Source organism: Danio rerio, chromosome 12, assembly GCF_049306965.1.
Source record: "Danio rerio strain Tuebingen ecotype United States chromosome 12, GRCz12tu, whole genome shotgun sequence".
In the NCBI taxonomy this organism is placed as follows: Eukaryota; Metazoa; Chordata; class Actinopteri; order Cypriniformes; family Danionidae; genus Danio; species Danio rerio.
Genome location: NC_133187.1, coordinates 12,792,821 through 12,815,365, shown reverse-complemented (window position 1 = coordinate 12,815,365; position 22,545 = coordinate 12,792,821). Strand labels below are relative to the sequence as shown.

Sequence of the window (22,545 nt, the reverse complement as noted above, 5' to 3'; positions counted from 1 at the left end):
GTTATAATGTATGATCTTATTCTACATCTCTAATCCTACACAAAACCTAAACCCAACCTCCACCTTTTTATCAATAAAAAGCTAATTAATATTTTATTAAGCTTATAGTGTTAGTTAATATTTTGTTAATGACGCAAATTGTAACCTAAACTAAAGTGTTAGTGTATTTTAAAGGGATTCTTTGATTCACAATTCTAACTCCACGACTAATAAATCTACATCAAGATGCTTTTTTTACCATTGAGGTGAGACATCACAATGAAAAATAATTACTGTCCCAACAGGGTTATTATTTTATCTCTCACGGGAAGGTAATTTCAAAGAATATGTTGGATAGACTTTATTGCCTAGCGAATCTATAATGTCTGCATTTTTCTCCCACTAACAGCATAAAATTACCAGCCAATTACCAGCCTTTTTGAGAAAATCCAAGGTCAAGTAGTAATTTAACTACATTCTGAGAACTGGCAAGCAACATGTTATGCTTTGCAATAATGTGCACACTTTTCAGATAAGTTGAATTACAAAAAGGATGTAAATAGTTCATAAGAACTTATTGCTTTACCCCTCAATTACAGTGATGTTTTAAACTGATAAACTGATGAGATTACAATGCAAATATAAAATATTGTAATAAAAAATTAATTACCTACTTAAATTCAATTAATTTAATGTAATAATTTTCAACGGTCAGCAGGACATTGATTTTTTTTTTTTTTTTTACTTCAATTGGTACCAAAATTGGTACTTTTTACAATCCTAAACTGAATGAGAGTGGCACATTGTTTACATCACTAATAATCCAATTTTAATACCATTAAGAAAATGCTCTGATTAAGAGTCCACCATGTAAACAGTGATTTTTGATTACCTTAATCTGACTAAACCCAGCAGGCACACAACATGAAGAGGTTAATATTATGTTAGATTTAGGCCATGATGTCGGGTGACTAAAATTCAATGTCTAGCCAGCGTCTAATGAAAATGTTATTTTGACGCCCAATAATGACGTCAAATTATGTTGATATTTGGTCGATTTTAGGTTATGTTGGAAAGTGACCATAATCCAATGTCTGATACATGTCATAGTTGTCACGTCCACACATAATCAAGGTGCAACATGATTAGACGTTGATATTTGGTTGATTTTAGGTTGGACATTGGACAATGACATCGGCCTGATGTTAGGTTCTGACATCAACCTGATTTCCATTTCCAAACAAAATCCAACTTCCCAACGACATTGGGGTACGTTGGTGTACAACGTCAATATGACGTTATGTTAACGTCCTGTCCTGGAAAGTCATAATAAAACTAAACAGAAATCGAATTAAGATGTGAAGTATGCCAATTTTAGTGCCTTTATTGAAGTGCAGTACAGACATGTAAACATCATAATCAAACTATTACTGCCATGTACAATTTTCACCGCATTTTGTGGCAGGATAGTCCTAACACACTATTTGACACTATTCTTTGCACCTACCGAGTCATTGAAGGACCACAGACACCCGCATTGCAAAATGCGGAGGCATCAAATTTCATTAAAATGACACTCCTCGAGCAGTTCATACTCGCATCCAATATTTAGTTTATCATAAGAGGCATGCATGAAGTGTTCATAAATGAAAGTGAAAGTTTCAACTGCAGTTAAAGTCAACAAATTAAAAATTAAACACCTGAAATTACATGAAACTCCAGAGGAAATGTGGATGGCAGGGTAACGCAATGACGTTAATCGAATTATGTGCTGTAATGTAAAACAGGATCATGATAGGAACATTCAAAAAGCAACTCATGTAAACACCCTAATCATATTATTGTCTTATTCAAATTAAGGTAAATAATTTGATAACAGATGGCCATGCAGGCATAGTCATGGTTTCAGCCATATTTTGACATCTTAGTTTAACAAAAGTTACACTCAAAAATAAATAAAAAAATAAATGTTTTTACTTGTTCAAACTACTAATTTAAAACAAGCTGATAAAACAGAATTCTTGAGATTTCATTTGGACAACTTTTTTTTATGTTAAATCCACATAAATGTATTAAAAGTGTTAAGTTAACTTGATCGATTTGTATTGGGACAACATGAATGAATTGTATTTTAAACATTGGAGCAGACTCTGCATAATTTAATTTAAAATGCTTTATTTATTTATAAAAATCCGAATTTAATTTGACACAAATACCAAAATTTAAATAAAATAATAACAAGATACAATAACACCTTCACCTAAATGTACAACCTCTCCTCCACCATCATCTGAAAGCATTATTTTTATTAACAAAGGGCAGCGCATAAACATTTGTACAGACGTTCCCATGGGAAACAATTAGTGTCCGACTAATCTGACATGCCTCTACTCTTGGATTTCAGAGAAAACCACTTAAGATGGTTGCGTTTCCATATTCATTATTAAGCCACATACTGAATACAACCTTAAAACAGTGGGTTTATACACATTACTATTGATTACTCTAACACTGTAAAGAAATATGTTTTTTTTGTCATCTCAACTTGCATCAATCAAAAAGACAAAAAAATTAAGTTAAAATTTGTATATGGCTAAAAAAAAAAAAAAAAAAAAAACGGTTGAAACTTCATTTAAAATGATAATGATGATGATGATGATAATAATAATAATAATAATAATAATAATAATAATAATAATAATAATAATAATAATAATAATAATAATGAAAACAACAACAACATCAACAACAACAATGATAAATAAATAAATAAATAAATAAATAAATAAATAAATAAATAAAATGTTTAAAGTAACATAAAAAACTATTTATAGTGTAGTCACTTTCTGTAAATGCTGTACCTGCAATTACAAGACCACAAAACTTACATTCTCCACCAGAACATGTTGTGATAAACTGCTTTCTCTTACTATACCAAACATGTTGACTCGGCTTTCACAATGAAACAGAAACATCTCAGAAGAACACAAAAGCAAGAAACAAGCAGACAGTATGAAGACAGTATTGTGCCAGAATTCTCAGGGAAAACTCAGTGGAATCATACAGCCTGGATTACTTGCACCTCACTTCGCATAATTCACACTGCAATATGCACAGCCACAATCATAACTGAGATTTGATACGGAAAGCCAGTAGTAACACAGGCTCTTCTATTCTCTCTTTCACCTCTATCTCTCACACACATTTATTCGCGCACACAATTACTCTATGAATTCAATTCCTCTCACACGCACACAGACCTCTGCTCTGAGCTGAAAGGAACTGTTCCCTTCCTTCCTATCTCTAATACGATCATGCATGAAGACATACGCACGTAGAAGCACTAGCTCAGCTGAATATGAAGTCTCTTATTTCTTGCCATTATCATCGATTGTTATTTTTTGCTTTTTTTCATATATATATATATGTATGTGTTTGTGTATGTGTGTGATGTGCTTGTGTAAATTTGTGCCTCCAACTTGAAACATTTGACGTAATAGATTTTTGTGGTTAGCTTTCTATGTGAAAGAGATTAAAAGAAATTAAAATGTGGACAATATTTAGCTTTTTTTCTATGTTTTTAAAAAAAGATTCCTTCAATTTTATATGGCTTTATAAACATCAGTTGTATTGCATAAGCCGGCAGCTAGCTCTCAGCAACTCTCACATGGTTGCCTGCTAAAGCTAAACAGGGCTAGATGGAAGACCAAGTAGGAAAGCCAGGTTGCTATTGGAAGTGGTGTTAGTGAAACCAGCAGGGGTGTTCAACCTGTTATCTGTATGGGTTCTTACGCCCCAGTACACTCTTAAAAAAAAGATTCCTTGAGGTTCTATATAGAACCTTGGGGTTCTATACTTGGCCAGTAGAACCTTTTACCCAAAAAATGGTTCCATTTAGAACCCTTTGACTGCAAAGAACCTTTTTGATTAAAATGGTTCTATAATTTTTGAATCATAACATAATTATGTAGTAAAGATTATAAAATAATTATAAGCTATAACACAGAGAGACAAATCTTTTTGAGTCAAAACCTAATTAAATGAATGCTGTGGTCAAAAGCTTAATCAGTGTACATTATGATGGGATTTTTTTTTATGCAGGTTTGTACAAAAGCATATAACTTATAGGCCTAGTTTATATATACTCAATGTTTAACATTTTTGACAAATTATTTTGTGAAATAAATAAAATAACCAATTTATTTAGACTGTGCAATAACATGTTGTTATGGTTTAATAATTTATTTGAAACTAATAATCATAAAAAAGCCCTCTGGTGACGTCAGTCATTGACAAGGACATCGTCATGGACCGGTGGTGAAGAGCCTCGAGAGTGAAGGTTAATTTTTCGAAAGAAGAAGTCCACTTTTTCACCTTCATCATTCAGGTATGTTAGTACATTTAATATATATAGTGTAATATTTTGTATTATGAAGTAAGGTTTCTATTTGATAGAAAATCCCTCATGTTATATGGTGATACAGACTGAATGGGGGTAACTTTAGTGTTAATATGGATAACGTTAAACTCTGTGCTTGTGATGACCTCGGCTCGATCGTCACCCTTCGGTTCAGAAATCTGTTAAGTTGAATTTGCTCTGTATATAAAAATTTATTTTCAAACCGGAGGCATGAATTTGCTCGAAAATTTGCAAAAACAACCAATTTTTACTTTTTCTGTGAAATATAATAGTCCCAATAGTGTTTTTAGCAGTGTGGGACATATATATTACTGTCAACATCTCAAAAAAATGTGTTTTGGTGTTTCATGACTTTTTAAAATCCAAGGTCCAGACTCTCTGTGGTCATTAAAAATCCCAACTTCAAAAAAAAAGAGTAGTGGTTTAACTCCGGCCTCCTGGTCAAATTTGCCAACGGGCCACTGTCCACTGTCCATCATGGCTTCCTAACCTGCTAACTCCTAACCTAAGGTGTACGCTGCACACTCATGGTGGATAAGGAGATTCCCCAAAAAATGTGTAAAGCGCTTTGAATGTCCAGGAAAGCGCTATATAAATGTAAGAAATAAATTAACTATTATTATTATTATTATTATTATTATTATTATTATAATTATTCGTTTTGTGAATTTGGTATTTCTGTTTTGTGCAAACTATTGCATGTGTGTGTGTGTGTGTGGGCCTGTGTATGATTATAATTATATACAATATTTTCTAAAAGTAATATATGTATAAAACTATTTTTAATAATCGTATTAATTTACAAATCTTAATAAATTACATAATGAAAAATATATATTTGATTTGTTTTATTTTATGTTTTTTTCACCTTCAAACAGTTTATATTTCTAACAATCCTTACTTTGACTATTTGTTTTTCAAGAAATATTTTCATTTTCATTGTTCATTCATTCATTCATTCATTCATTTTTTATTCAGCTTAGTCCCTTTATTCATTGGGGGTTGCCATAGTGGAATGAACCACAAACTTATCAAGCGCATGCTTTATACAGTGTATGCCCTTCCAGCTGCAACCCAATACTGGAAAACATCCATACACACTCATTCACACACATACACTATGGCCAATTTAGTTTATTTAATTCACCTATAGTTCATGTCTTTGGACTGTGGGGGAAACTAGAACACCCAAAGGAGTCCCACGCCAATAAGAGGAAAACGTACAAACTCCACACAGAAATGCCAACTGGCCCAGGCGGGACTTGAACCAGCGACCTTCAATCTGTGAGGTGACAGTGCTAACCAATGAGCCACTGTGTCGCCCATTTTTATTATATTTACATTTATTTTATATTAGTATACAGATCGAGTCCATTAGAAAGCCTAACAGCACATTATCTAGCCACCTACACTTGAACTGGCTGAATGTACACACAGGACTGTGAAGTTGAATAATATATAAGCAGCATCTGAAGAAGAGTGTGCGTGTGTGTGCTGACACTGTTGAAATCTCCAGCCAACAGGGCACCGCTGCAACTGAAAACTGCTATCGCATCAAAAAAGATGACATAAAAAAAAAGAATTAATGATCAGCCGATCAGTGAGGAGTGCCGCGGCTCAAAGTCAGCAAGTGTTTAAAAAAACTACAGGAGAGAGGGAGAGGGAGAAAAAAAGAGCCTTTATCACAACACAGCCTTGAGCAGAGCTTTAAAGCAGTCACAAAATACAGTACGCTGCGCTGTGTGTACAGTACAATAGATGCAGCTCCTGGTGCAGCCTTAAAGAGATAGTTCACTCAAAAATAAACATTCTGTCATTGTTTACTCGCCATACTTGTTTCCAAAAACTGTTATACATTTACATTTAGGCCCAATCCCAATTCTGTTTTTCCCCTACCTCTACCCTTTCCCCTTGGCCCTTAAAACAGAGTGTGAAAGGGAATGGCTTCAGAATTTACCCCTAAGAAATGGGACAGCTTTTAATAATGCCAAAAAATACAAATTTGTGCATCTCCTCACAGCCATGCCGCCGTTTTAGCTGGTGTAGTCTGTGAAATTTTTGTACCCCTTTATTTCAAGTGTAGTCCTGGAAAATCTTTCAAGGGCTATCTAGCCCTATGCCTTCAAGCTAAAGAGAATTGGGACACCCCTACCCCTTCACGTAAATGCGCAAAGCAAGGGGTAAGGGGAAAAGCTAAGTGGTAGAATTGGGATTGGGCCTTACTATATGCATTCACACCGAAAGCAGCCAGAAGTGGCGTGGAACATCTTTACCAGTGTGGGCATTGTGGAGAGTTGAAGTCAAGTCAATTTTATGATAATGACTAAGCCCACACAGAATCTGTGTGCGCAGAAATACGCAGATATTTAGCCCATTATTGAGCCTTTGTATTTATTTGTGTAAATGTGCGTAAATTTATATTTATTCAGTTTTTAAATTATTTCAGTGATATTATTGTGATAATAATAATAATAATGATAATAATAATAATAATAATAATAATATTAAAATGTTCATATTTACAAAATAGTTTGTAAAGTAATATGTTCTGTCTTTTAGTAGATACTTTATATGAGAGTTATATTACCAAATAAGTAGAGCTAACTGAATTTGCGTTGTAAACATTAAATAAAAGTCAAAAATGTATTATTTTTAAATTATTTCAGTGATATTAGTGTGATAATAATAATAATAATAATAATAATAATAATAATAATAATAATAATAATAATAATAATAATAATATTAAAATGTTCATATTTACAAAATAGTTTGTAAAGTATATGTTCTGTCTTTTAGTAGATACTTTATATGAGAGTTATATTACCAAATAAGTAGAGCTAACTGAATTTGCGTTGTAAACATTTAATAAAAGTCAAAAATGTATTATTTTTAGTTCATATATTAAGTTTGTAGTTATGATACTCCTAAAATTATTCCGCATAAATCCGCAGATTTTTAAAAAAATTCTCAGCTGAAATAGCAAAAAATGTTTGCATATTATGTTTGGCCCCAGTAATAAAATATGATGCTGTTCGCAGGCAAGCAATCGGGATGTAGAGGTCCACCACTCGAGAGGAGTCCTGAGAACACAGTCCGACCACTTGAATTTCCGACCACAATTGTTCCCAAGGGTTTGATCATAGGGGTTTTGATTATTGCTGGATTTCCAATTACTTATGTTTTCTTATAGGGGCACACATGAAAAAAGTTAGTAGTGAGTTACTGATGTGCATTAATGTTAATTTAATTAATGTATTTGGATTAATGTAATTTTTTTCTTAAAAAAGCGGAAATCTCATGCCAACTAACAACCATACAAATCAGCATTGCTGCTTCAGAGTAATTCAGACATATAAACACATATGGGATAAGTAAAGCAAAGCAACACCACCACAATAACTTGATCTTCCATAGTTAAATGACTTTGATAAACAGTGTGCATTATTTTCATGCCAGAAAGCATGTGTTTATGCGGAAATGTAACTGATTGGCTGATATGCTGTAACGGCCCTTTTAAATAAGAGTTAAAAAAATGTAACTTGTCAAAATTGGCTCTATTTACAGTAACTTGTTTCAATGCACACCTCTCTTCTGAGATAACTCAAACAAGCGTTCAAAGAAATGCAGTTAGGGTATTCTACACAAGGATCACTGTACCAGCATTTAGACAGTCAATTTTCAAGTCTGACTAACATGCCTGTAAACTAAAGTTGTTGCTAATTTGAAGGTGGTGTAGTAGGAATCTCACTATAAGTTGTTCCCTTTAAAGACATTTTAAATAAGGCATAAAGTACATCCAGGCGGTTTTTATTGCAGAATAAAGACTGACAGGTTTATTGGCAGCCTGATGCAATGTGGTTGGCTATTGTAAACAACTGGGGAGCTTCATTACACAGCTACTTGGCACAATATGCAAAAAAAAAAAAAAAAAAAAAAAAAAAAGACACAAAACAATGTTTTGACATGCTGTAGTTTATTAAATCTTGAATTAAACGCAAAGCTGAAACAAACGAAAATGGCTACATGGAGCATACACTAACCTACTAATTATTCAGTCACAAGATGAAGCCAAACAGTTAATAACAGCAGTGTGACAGATGAGAAAATGGGTATACAAGCATATAGATGTAAAAGTATTGGTCCCACTTTATATTAAGTGGCCTTAACTAATATGTACTTACATACAAAATTAATAGTTTGTTACAATGTACTTATTGTGTAAATACATGTATTTACTGTGTACTTATGCTTGATTAAATACATGTATGTAATTAGGCTGGCTTGTCAAAGCCAACCTACTGTTATCCTATTTAAACTTATTATTATTAGGCTGGCTTGTGTAGCAAGCCAGACTACTGAAATCCTATTTAAACTTATTATTAGGCTGGCTTGTCAAAGCCAGACTACTGTTATCCTTTCTAAACTTATTAGGCTGGCTTGTCAAAGCCAACCTACTGTTATCCTATTTAAACTTATTATTATTATTTTTATTTATTCTTCTTCTGAGACTAAAATTCAAAATCTATCTGCTCCTTGAACTTTCAAACTATTACCACCAAACTCACACCAGACCTCCAAACTGGTCTGACTCTTTATGCTATATCTTTTCCGACTGATCCGACTTTCGGTTTTCCGAAAAACGTCCCGGGACTGTCGGAAAAATCCCATAGACTTAACATTGGATCAAACTTTGTGAGCTCATAACTCTGCGTCAGACTGTTGCACAGACTTCTAATTGGGCTCATTTAACTCAGACTACCTAACTGCCAACAACTAATGAGCTTTTAACTCTCTGGTCACGCCCTAGCAACCACTTTTGGACCCTAGTAACTGTCCCATAGACTTCCATTCAATAGACTCTCATTGACTTAACATGGGATCAAACTTTGTGAGCTCATAACTCTGTATCAGACTATCCTACAGACTAATGGCTGAGCTCATTTAACTCCGAATACCAAACTGCCAATAACTGATGAGCTTTTAACTTTCTAGCCACACCCCTAACTACCACATACTGCACCCTAGCAACTGTCCCGTAGACTTCCATTACAAAAGACTCTCATTGACTTAACATGGGATCAAACTTTGTGAGCTCATAACTCAGCATCAGACTGTCATAGAGACTAATGGCTGAGCTCATTTAACTCAGTCTAGCCAGCAGCCAATCACTGATGGCCTTTTAACTTTCTAGCCACACCCCTAACTACCACATACTGCACCCTAGCAACTGTCCTATAGACAGTCATTAGCTGTGCTATCAAATGCTTATAATTCTAAAATGCTAATGACATGCCAATCATGCTAGCAACATGCTACTCATATGCTAATCATGCTAATGACATGCTAACTCATACTGGAAACATGCTAATGACATGCTAATTTGTACTAGAATCATGCTAGTAACATGCTAATTCATGCTAGACATGTTAATAACTGGCCTACATGCATATCTTTGCTTAGCATTGTCCTATTGACTTGGGGGATGGCTCATCTGACTCAGACAACCAATGAGCATCTCAATATGATAATGAAGCTCACAAGCCACGCCCCCAAATTGATTCCATAGACTTCCATTAAAATAGGCCAAGATGCATATCTTTGCATAGCATTGTCATAGAGACATGGGGGTTGGTTCATTTGACTAAGACAACCAACCACATTCAAGTTCAGTCTGTAACCTCGCCCATAGCAACAAAACAGAGTACCCTAGCAACCATTCATCAACAGCTATATCTCAGCATCCGAACATCGTAGAGACTTGGAGATTGGCTCGTTTGACTCATGCTAGCAAACGGAACTTCCTATATGCTACACATGCTAGCAGTGATTAGCTACATGCTAATATTGACTAGCCAAGTACTGTAACTTGCCTGACATGCTTACTTAGTTTAAATGTTTTATCAAGCATGTATGTGAGGCTTGCCTAGTAACCAACCAGGGTACCCTAGCAACTGCCTAGGAACCACCCAAATTACCCTAGCAACCGCCTAGCAACCACCTAGCAACGGCCTAGTAATGCCTTAGTAAGGGCGTAGCGACCACTCAGGACACCCTAGCAACCACCTAGCAACACCTTAGCAACTACCTAGCAACCACTTGGGACACCTTAGCAACCGCCTAGCAACACCTTAGCAACCACCTAGCAACCACTCAGAACACCCTAGCAACTGCCTAGCAACGCCTTAGCAACCACCTAGCAACCACTCAGGACACCCTAGCAACCACCTAGCAACACCTTAGCAACCACCTAGCAACCACTCAGGACACCCTAGCAACCACCTAGCAACGCCTTAGCAACCACTCAGAATATCCTAGCAACCATCTAGCAACCACTTAGGACACCTTAGCAACCACCTAGCAACACCTTAGCAACCACCTAGCAACCACTCAGAACACCCTAGCAACCGTCTAGCAACACCTTAGCAACCACCTAGCAACACCTTAGAACATGCTAATTCATGCTAGAATCATGCTAACAACATGCTAATTCATGCTAGAATCATGCTAACAACATGCTAACTTCATGCTAGAATCATACTAATTCATGATAAAATCTTGCTAGTAACATGGTAATTCATGCTAGAATCATGCTAGTAACATGCTAATTCATACTGGAATCATGCTAGTAACATGCTAATTCATGCTAGAATCATGCTAATAACATGCTAATGTATACTAGAATCATGCTAGTAACATGCTAATTCATACTAGACTCATGCTAGTGACATGCTAATTTATACTAGAATCATGCTAGTGACATGCTAGTTCATACTAGAATCTTGCTAATAACATGCTAATTCATGCTAGAATCATGCTAATAACATGCTAATTCATGCTAGAATCATGGTAGTAACATGCTAATTTTACTACAATCATGCTAATAACACACTAATTCATGCTAGAATTATGCTAGCAACATGCTGAATCGTGCTAGAATCATGCTAATTCATGCTAATTCATGCTAATAACATGCTAATCCATGCTAGAATCATACTAATAAGATGCTAATTCATGCTAATAACATGCTAATATATGCTAAAATCATGCTAATAACATGCTACTTATACTTTTTCAAACTGTTTTTAAACTAAATAAACTATTACCAACAGGCTTTGTCAAGCCAGCCTCAAAGTTTGTCTCGACGAACTTTACTGTCTAGTTATTATTATTCTTCTTCTGACTCTAAAAATCAAAATCTATCTCCTCCTTGAACTTTCAAACTATTACCACCAAACTCACACCAGACCTCCAAACTATTCTGACTCGGTATGCTATATCTCCTCAGACTGATTGGACTTTCGGTTTTCCGAAAAACGTCCCGGGACTGTCGGAAAAATCCCATAGACTTAACATTGGACCAAACTTTGTGACCTCGTAACTCTGCGTCAGACTGTCGCACAGAACTCTAACTGGGCTCATTTAACTCAGACTATCAAACTGCCAATGACTGATCACCTTTAAACTTTCTAGCCACGCCCTAGCAACCACTTTTGGACCCTAGAAACTGTCCCATAGACTTCCATTCAAAAGACTCTCATTGACTTAACATGGGATCAAACTTTGTGAGCTCATAACTCTGGATCAGACTGTCCTACAGACTAATGGCTGAGCTCATTTAACTACGACTACCAAACTGCCAATAACTGATGAGCTTTTAATTTTCTAGCCACACCCCTAACTACCACATACTGCACCCTAGCAACTGTCCCATAGACTTCCATTACAAAAGACTCTCATTGACTTAACATGGGATCAAACTTTGTGAGCTCATAACTCTGCATCAGACTGTCCTACAGACTAATGGCTGAGCTCATTTAACTCGGACTACCAAACTACCAATAACTGATGAGCTTTTAACTTTCTAGCCACACCCCTAACTACCACATACTGCACCCTAGCAACTGTCCTATAGACTGTAATTAGCTGTGCTATCAAATGCTTATAATTCTAACATACTAATGACATGCCAATCATGCTAGCAACATGCTACTCATATGCTAATCATGCTAATGACATGCTAACTCATACTGGAAACATGCTAATGACATGCTAATTTGTACAAGAATCATGCTAGTAACATGCTAATTCATACTAGACTCATGTTAATAACTGGCCTACATGCATATCTTTGCTTAGCAGTGTCCTATTGACTTGGGGGATGGCTCATCTGACTAAGACAACCAATGAGCATCTCAATATGATAATGAAGCTCACAAGCCACGCCCCCAAATTGATTCCATAGACTTCCATTAAAATAGGCCAAGATGCATATCTTTGCATAGCAGTGTCATAGAGACATGGGGGTTGGTTTATTTGACTTAGACAGCCAACCACATTCAAGTGCACTCTGTAACCTCGCCCATAGCAACAAAACAGAGTACCCTAGCAACCATTCATCAACAGCTATATCTCAGCATCAGAACATCGTAGAGACTTGGAGATCGGCTCGTTTGACTCATGCTAGCAAACGGAACTTCCTAAATGCTACACATGCTAGCAGTGATTAGCTACATGCTAATATTGACTAGCCAAGTACTGTAACTTGCTAGAAATGCTTACTAAGTATAAATGTTTTATCAAGCATGTATGTGAGGCTTGCCTAGTAACCAACCAGGGTACCCTAGCAACTGCCTAGCAACCACCCAAATTACCCTAGCAACCGCCTAGCAACCACCTAGCAACGGCCTAGTAATGCCTTAGTAAGGGCCTAGCGACCACTCAGGACACCCTAGCAACCGCCTAGCAACGCCTTAGCAACCACTCAGAATACCTTAGCAACCACCTAGCAACACCTTAGCAACCACCTAGAAACCACTTGGGACACCTTAGCAACCGCCTAGCAACACCTTAGCAACCACCTAGCAACCACTCATAACACCCTAGCAACGCCTTAGCAACCACATAGCAACCACTCAGGACACCCTAGCAACCACCTAGCAACACCTTAGCAACCACCTAGCAACCACTCAGGACACCATAGCAACCACCTAACAACGCCTTAGCAACCACTCAGAATACCCTAGCAACCATCTAGCAACCACTTAGGACACCTTAGCAACCACCTAGCAACACCTTAGCAACCACCTAGCAACCACTCAAAACACCCTAGCAACCGCCTAGCAACACCTTAGCAACCACCTAACAACCACTTAGGACACCCTAGCAACCGTCTAGCAACACCTTAGCAACCACCTAGCAACACCTTAGCACATGCTAATTCATGCTAGAATCATTTTAACAACATGCTAACTTCATGCTAGAATCATGCTAATTCATGCTAAAATCATGCTAGTAACATGCTAATTTATGCTAGAATCATGCTAGTAACATGCTAATTCATACTGGAATCATGCTAGTAACATGCTAATTCATGCTAGAATCATGCTAATAACATGCTAATTCATACTGGAATCTTGCTAGTAACATGCTAATTCATACTGGAATCTTGCTAAAAACATGCTAATTCATACTAGAATCATGCTAATGACATGCTAATTCATACTAGACTCATGCTAGTAACATGCTAATTCATACTGGAATCATGCTAGTAACATGGTAATTCATGCTAGAATCATGCTAATAACATGCTAATTCAAACTGGAATCATGCTAGTAACATGCTAGTTCTTCCTAGAATCATGCTAGTAACATGCTAATTTATGCTAGAATCATGCTAGTAACATGCTAACTCATGCTAGAATCATGCTAATAACATGCTAACTCATACTAGAATCATGCTAATAACATGCTAATTCATACTAGAATCTTGCTAATTCATATTAGAATCATGCTAGTAACATACTAATTCATGCTAGAATCATGCTAGTAACATGCTTATTCATGCTAGAATCATGCTAATAACATGCTAATTTATACTAGAATCATGCTAGTAGCATGATAATTCATACTAGACTCATGCTAGTGACATGCTAATTCATACTAGAATCATGCTAATAACATGCTACTTCATGCTAGAAAAACACTAGTAACATGATAATTTTACTACAATCATGCTAATAACACACTAATTCATGCTAGAATTATGCTAGTAACATGCTAAATCGTGCTAGAATCATGCTAATAACATGGTAATCCATGCTAGAATCGTACTAATAAGATGCTAATTCATGCTAATAACTTGCTAATCTATGCTAAAGTCATGCTAATAACATGCTACTTATACTTTTTCAAACTGTTTTTAAACTAAATAAACTATTACCAACAGGCTTTGTCAAGCCAGCCTCAAAGTTTGTCTCGACGAACTTTACTGTCTAGTTATTAATGGGGTTTGCCATAGGCAAAGTCCATTCTTACTATTGTGGTTTATTAATGGGGTTTGCCTTAGGCAAAGTCCATTCTTACAATTGTGCATGGCTTATTAATGGGGTTTGCCATAGGCAAAGTCCATTCTTACAATTGTGCTGGCTTATTATTCTTCTTCTTCCTTCTTCCGTACCATTTTTCGGCGCGTAACTAGTCCCGCAGCTTTCGTCCCAGACCCTTGAAAGTGGGCTCAAATCGTCCGGTCTTATCGGGAATGGTGTGCTATGACTTTTATAAGGGGTGGGGGGTTTTTTGGCCCCGCAGGGGCCAAAAAACCCCCCCAAAAATCCCATAGACTTAACATTGAGCCGAACTTTGACGACTCACAGCGCCGCGTGTGAATTTCATAGAAATATGGGATTCACAGCATCTGTAGAGGGTTGCAGCCTAAGTGAGAACATACCTTGCAAGGGGGTAAAAGTTGCACCCCTGGGGCTCTAGGACGTCCCAAAGTGCTCCCATTGACTTACATTGGCCCCATTGACTCCCATTCATTTTTCTAGGAGAGCACTAAACGCGCCGCGAAATGGGACGACCTTTTAGGCGTTATAGCGCCAAGTGTGAAATTCGTAGAAATATGGGATTCGCAACATCTGTAGGGGGTTGCAGCCTGTATGAGAACATACCCCAAAAAGGGGTATAAGTTGTACCCCTGGGGTGCTAGGACGTCCCAAAGGGGTCCCCATTGACTTTACATGGCCCATTGACTCCCATTCATTTCTTGACTCACATGTCAATCACATTACATAGCAGTGTCATACAGACTTGGGGGTTGGCTAACTTGACTGAGGCAACCAATCAGCATCTCAATATGATTTTGAAACTCACAAGCCACGCCCCCCCAAACCATTTAAAGACCCTTAATAACTGCCCCATTGACTTAACATGGGGTGGGGCGTCCCATTGCACATCCCATTGACTTCCATTATAAAGGTCACACATCTATAACATTACATAGGAGTGTCATAGAGACATGGGGGTGGGCTCATTTGACTCAGGCAACCAATCAGCATCACTTTATGACAATGAAGCTCACAAGCCACGCCCCCAAATGGATCCCATAGACTGCCATTATAACTGGCCTACATGCATATCTTTGCATAGCAGTGTCCTATAGACTTAGGGGTTGGCTCATGGGACTCAGACAACCAATGAGCATCTCAATATGATAATGAAGCTCACAAGCCACGCCCCCAAACTGGTCCCATAGACTGCCATTATAACTGGCCTACATGTATATCTTTGCTTGGCAGTGTCCTATTGACTTGGGGGTTGGCTCATTTGACTTGGACAGCCAACCACATTCAAGTTCACTCTGTAACCTCGCCCATAGCAACAAAACAGAGTACCCTAGCAACCATTCATCAACAGCTATATCTCGGCATCAGAACATCGTAGAGACTTGGGGATTGGCTCGTTTGACTCATGCTAGCAAACGGAACTTCCTATATGCTACACATGCTAGCAGTGACTAGCTACATGCTAATATTGACTAGCCAAGTACTGTAACTTGCTAGAAATGCTCACTAAGTATAAATATTTCATCAGGCATGTATGTGAGGCTTGCCTAGTAACCACCCAGGGTACCCTAGCAACTGCCTAGCAACCACCCAAATTACCCTAGCAACCGCCTAGCAACCACCTAGCAACCGCCTAGTAACGCCTTAGTAAGGGCCTAGCGACCACTCAGGACACCCTAGCAACTGCCTAGCAACGCATTAGCAACCACTTAGAATACCCTAGCAACCACCTAGCAACACCTTAGCAACCACCTAGCAACCACTTAGGACACCTTAGCAACCACCTAGCAACACCTTAGCAACCACCTAGCAACCACTCAGGACACCCTAGCAACCACCTAGCAACACCTTAGCAACCACCTAGCAACACCTTAGCAACCACCTAGCAACCACTTAGGACACCTTAGCAACCACCTAGCAACACCTTAGCAACCACCTAGCAACCACTCAGGACACCCTAGCAACCACCTAGCAACACCTTAGCAACCACCTAGCAACCACTCAGGACACCCTAGCAACCGCCTAGCAACACCTTAGCAACCACCTAGCAACCACTCAGGACACCCTAGCAACCGCCTAGCAACACCTTAGCAACCACCTAGCAACCACTTAGAACACCCTAGCAACCGCCTAGCAACACCTTAGCAACCACCTAGCAACCACTCAGGACACCCTAGCAACCGCCTAGCAACATCTTAGCAACCACCATTTCTTACCTTTCCAGTGCTATTGCCCAGTTTAGTACCATTTTGTACTCCATCGATTTGCCACGCAAACCCCATTCACATTTCCTTTAGGAAATGTACAATTCTAGTTAATGGGGTTTGCCATAGGCAAAGTCCATTCTTACTATTGTGGTTTATTATTCTTCTTCTTCTTCTTCTTCTTCCTTCTTCCGTCCTATTTTTCGGCGCGTAACTAGTCCCGCAGCTTTCGTCCCAGACCCCTGAAAGTGGGCTCAAATCGTGCGGTCTTATCGGGAATGGTGTGCTATGACTTTTATAAGGGGTGGGGGGTTTTTTGGCCCCGCAGGGGCCAAAAAACCCCCCCAAAAATCCCATAGACTTAACATTGAGCCGAACTTTGACGAATCACAGCGCCGAGTGTGAATTTCATAGAAATATGGGATTCACAGCATCTGTAGGGGGTTGCAGCCTAAGTGAGAACATACCCCGCAAGGGGGTATAAGTTGCACCCCTGGGGCTCTAGGACGTCCCAAAGTCGTCCCATTGACTTACATTGGCCCATTGACTCCCATTCATTTTTCTAGAAGAGCACTAAACGCGCCGCGAAATGGAAACACCTTTAAAGCGTTATAGCGCCAAGTGTGAAATTCGTAGAATTATGGGATTCGCAACATCTGTAGGGGGTTGCAGCCTGTATGAGAACATACCCCAAAAAGGGGTATAAGTTGTACCCCTGGGGTGCTAGGACGTCCCAAAGGGGTCCCCATTGACTTTACATGGCCCATTGACTCCCATTCATTTCTTGACTCACATGTCAATCACATTACATAGCAGTGTCATACAGACTTGGGGGTTGGCTTACTTGACTGAGGCAACCAATCAGCATCTCAATATGATTTTGAAGCTCACAAGCCACGCCCCCCAAACCATTTAAAGACCCTTAATAACTGCCCCATTGACTTAACATGGGGTGGGATGTCCCATTGCACATCCCATTGACTTCCATTATAAAGGTCACACATCTATAACATTACATAGGAGTGTCATAGAGACATGGGGGTGGGCTCATTTGACTCAGGCAACCAATCAGCATCACTCTATGATAATGAAGCTCACAAGCCACGCCCCCAAATTGATCCCATAGACTTCTATTATAACAGGGCTGGATGCATATCTTTGCTTAGCAGTGTCCTATTGACTTGTGGGATGGCTCATCTGACTCAGACAACCAATGAGCATCTCAATATGATAATGAAGCTCACAAGCCACGCCCCCAAACTGGTCCCATAGACTGCCATTATAACTGCCCTACATGCATATCTTTGCTTAGCAGTGTCCTATTGACTTGGGGGATGGCTCATCTGACTCAGACAACCAATGAGCATCTCGATATGATAATGAAGTTCACAAGCCACGCCCCCAAATTGGTCCCATAGACTTCCATTAAAATAGGCCTACATGCATATCTTTGCTTTGCAGTGTCCTATTGACTTGGGGGTTGGCTCATTTGACTTGGACAGCCAACCACATTCAAGTTCACTCTGCAACCTCGCCCATAGCAACAAAACAGAGTACCCTAGCAACCGTTTATCAACACCTATATCTCAGCATCGGAACATCGTAGAGACTTGGGGATTGGTTCGTTTCACTCATGCTAGCAAACGGAACTTCCTATATGCTACACATGCTAGCAGTGACTAGCTACATGCTAATATTGACTAGCCATGTACTGTAACTTGCTAGAAATGCTTACTAAGTATAAATATTTCATCAGGCAAGTATGTAAGGCTTGCCTAGTAACCACCCAGGGTACCCTAGCAACTGCCTAGCAACCACCCAAATTACCCTAGCAACCACCTAGCAACCGCCTAGTAACGCCTTAGTAAAGGCCTAGTGACCACTCAGGACACCCTAGCAACCGCCTAGCAACGCCTTAGCAACCACTTAGAATACCCTAGCAACCACCTAGCAACACCTTAGCAACCACCTAGCAACCACTTAGGACACCTTAGCAACCACCTAGCAACACCTTAGCAACCACCTAGCAACCACTCAGAACACCCTAGCAACCGCCTAGCAACCACCTAGCAACCACTCAGGACACCTTAGCAACCACCTAGCAACGCCTTAGCAACCACCTAGCAACCACTTAGGACACCTTAGCAACGGCCTAGCAACACCTTAGCAACCACCTAGCAACCACTCAGGACACCATAGCAACCGCCTAGCAACACCTTAGCAACCACTCAGAATACCCTAGCAACCGCCTAGCAACGCCTTAGCAACCACTTACAATACCCTAGCAACCACCTAGCAACACCTTAGCAACCACCTAGCAACCACTCAGAACACCCTAGCAACCGCCTAGCAACACCTTAGCAACCACCTATCAACCACTTAGGACACCTTAGCAACAACCTAGCAACACCTTAGCAACCACCTAGCAACCACTCAGAACACCCTAGCAACCGCCTAGCAACACCTTAGCAACCACTTAGCAACCACTCAGAACACCCAAGCAACCACCTAGCAACCACTCAGGACACCCTAGCAACCGCCTAGCAACATCTTAGCTACCACCATTTCTTACCTTTCCAGTGCTATTTTGCCCAGTTTAGTACCATTTTGTACCCCATCGATTTGCCACGCAAACCCCATTCACATTTCCTTTAGGAAATGTACAATTCTAGTTAATGGGGTTTGCCTTAGGCAAAGTCCATTCTTACTATTGTGGTTTATTATTCTGTCTTCTTCTTCTTCTTCTTCTTCTTCTTCCGTACACTTTTTCGGCGCGTAACTAGTCCCGCAGCTTTCGTCCCAGACCCTTGAAAGTGGGCTCAAATCGTGCGGCTTTATCGGGAATGGTGTGCTATGACTTTTGTAAGGGGTGGGTGGTTTTGGGGCCCCGCAGGGGCCCCAAAACCACCCCCCAAAACGCATTGACTTAACATTACGCCCAACTTTGACAGATTATAGCGCCAAGTGTGAAATTCATAGAAATATGGGATTCACAGCATCTGTAGGGGGTTGCAGCCTAAGTGAGAACATACCCCGCAAGGGGGTATAAGTTGCACCCCTGGAGCTCTAGGACGTCCCAAAGTGCTCCCATTGACTTACATGGGCCCATTGACTCCCATTCATTTTCTAGACACTCGTAGATACTATTCCCGGAAATCGCCGTAGCGCCAACAGTGAATATCGTACAGACATGGAATTCGCGACATCTCGAGAGGGTTATAGGAGGCTTCAAACCACACCCCGAAAGGCGGTAAATGTTGTACCCCTGGGGAGCTAGGACGTCCCAAAGTCTCCATTGACTTTACATGGAGCCGAACTTTAACCAATCACTGCGTCCATTGTGAATTTCATAGAAATATGGGATTCACAACATCTGTAGGGGGTTGCAGCCTAAGTGAGAACATACCCCGAAAGGGGGTATAGGTTGCACCCCTGGGGCTCTAGGACGTCCCAAAGTGGTCCCCATTGACTTTACATTGCCCATTGACTCCCATTCATTACATTGACTCCCATTATAAATGTCATATGTCAATCACAGTACATGGCAGTGTCATACTGACTTGGGGGTTGGCTTATTTGTCTCAGGCAACCAATCAGCATCTCAATATGATTTTGAAGCTCAGAAGCCACGCCCCCCCAAACGACTTAAAGACCCTTAATAAGTGCCCCATTGACTTAACATGGGGTGGGATGTCCCATTGCAGATCCCATTGACTTCCATTATAAAGGTCACACATCAATAACATTACATAGGAGTGTCATAGAGACATGGGGGTGGGCTCATCTGACTCAGACAACCAATCAGCATCTCAATATGATAATGAAGCTCACAAGCCACGCCCCCAAACTGGTCCCATAGACTGCCATTATAACTGCCCTACATGCATATCTTTGCTTAGCAGTGTCCTATTGGCTTGGGGGATGGCTCATCTGACTCAGACAACCAATGAGCATCTCAATATGATAATGAAGCTCACAAGCCACGCCCCCAAACTGGTCCCATAGACTGCCATTATAACTGCTCTACATGCATATTTTTGCTTAGCAGTGTCCTATTGACTTGGGGGTTGGCTCATTTGACTTGGACAGCCAACCACATTCAAGTTCACTCTGTAACCTCGCCCATAGCAACAAAAGACAGTACCCTAGCAACCGTTCATCAACAGCTATATCTCAGCATCGGAACATCGTAGAGACTTGGGGATTGGCTCGTTTGACTCATGCTAGCAAACGGAACTTCCTATATGCTACACATGCTAGCAGTGACTAGCTACATGCTAATATTGACTAGCCATGTACTGTAACTTGCTAGAAATGCTTACTAAGTATAAATATTTCATCAGGCATGTATGTGAGGCTTGCCTAGTAACCACCCAGGGTACCCTAGCAACTGCCTAGCAACCACCCAAATTACCCTAGCAACCGCCTAGCAACCGCCTAGTAACACCTTAGTAAGGGCCTAGTGACCACTCAGGACACCCTAGCAACCGCCTAGCAACGCCTTAGCAACCACTCAGAATACCTTAGCAACCACCTAGCAACACCTTAGCAACCACCTAGCAACCACACAGGACACCTTAGCAACCGCCTAGCAACACCTTAGCAACCACCTAGCAACCACTCAGAACACCCTAGCAACCGCCTAGCAACCACTCAGGACACCCTAGCAACCACCTAGCAACACCTTAGCAACCACCTAGCAACCACTCAGGACACCCTAGCAACCGCCTAGCAACCACTTAGAATACCCTAGCAACCACCTAGCAACACCTTAGCAACCACCTAGCAACCACTTAGGACACCTTAGCAACCGCCTAGCAATACCTTAGCAACCACCTAGCAACCACTCAGAATACCCTAGCAACCGCCTAGCAACACCTTAGCAACCACTCACGACACCCTAGCAACCGCCTAGCAACACCTTAGCAACCACCTAGCAACCACTCAGGACACCTTAGCAACCTCCTAGCAACACCTTAGCAACCGCCTAGCAACCACTCAGAACACCCTAGCAACCACCTAGCAACCACTCAGGACACCCTAGCAACATCTTAGCAACCACCATTTCTTACCTTTCCAGTGCTATAGCCCAGTTTAGTACCCTTTTGTACCCCATCGATTTGCCACGCAAACCCCATTCACATTTCCTTTAGGAAATGTACAATTCTAGTTAATGGGGTTTGCCTTAGGCAAAGTCCATTCTTACTATTGTGGTTTATTATTCTGTCTTCTTCTTCTTCTTCTTCTTCTTCTTCCGTACACTTTTTCGGCGCGTAACTAGTCCCGCAGCTTTCGTCCCAGACCCTTGAAAGTGGGCTCAAATCGTGCGGCTTTATCGGGAATGGTGTGCTATGACTTTTGTAAGGGGTGGGTGGTTTTGGGGCCCCGCAGGGGCCCCAAAACCACCCCCCAAAACGCATTGACTTAACATTACGCCCAACTTTGACAGATTATAGCGCCAAGTGTGAAATTCATAGAAATATGGGATTCACAGCATCTGTAGGGGGTTGCAGCCTAAGTGAGAACATACCCCGCAAGGGGGTATAAGTTGCACCCCTGGAGCTCTAGGACGTCCCAAAGTGCTCCCATTGACTTAC

At 40.0% G+C, this 22,545-nt stretch overlaps 1 protein-coding gene across 4 annotated transcripts in view; it reads right to left on the bottom strand.

The window, feature by feature from the left end:
- The window catches only part of grid1b (glutamate receptor, ionotropic, delta 1b), a 737,476-nt gene that overhangs the window by 590,119 nt on the left and 124,812 nt on the right, over positions 1-22,545 (bottom strand). The gene's annotated exons all lie outside the window — the stretch shown is intronic.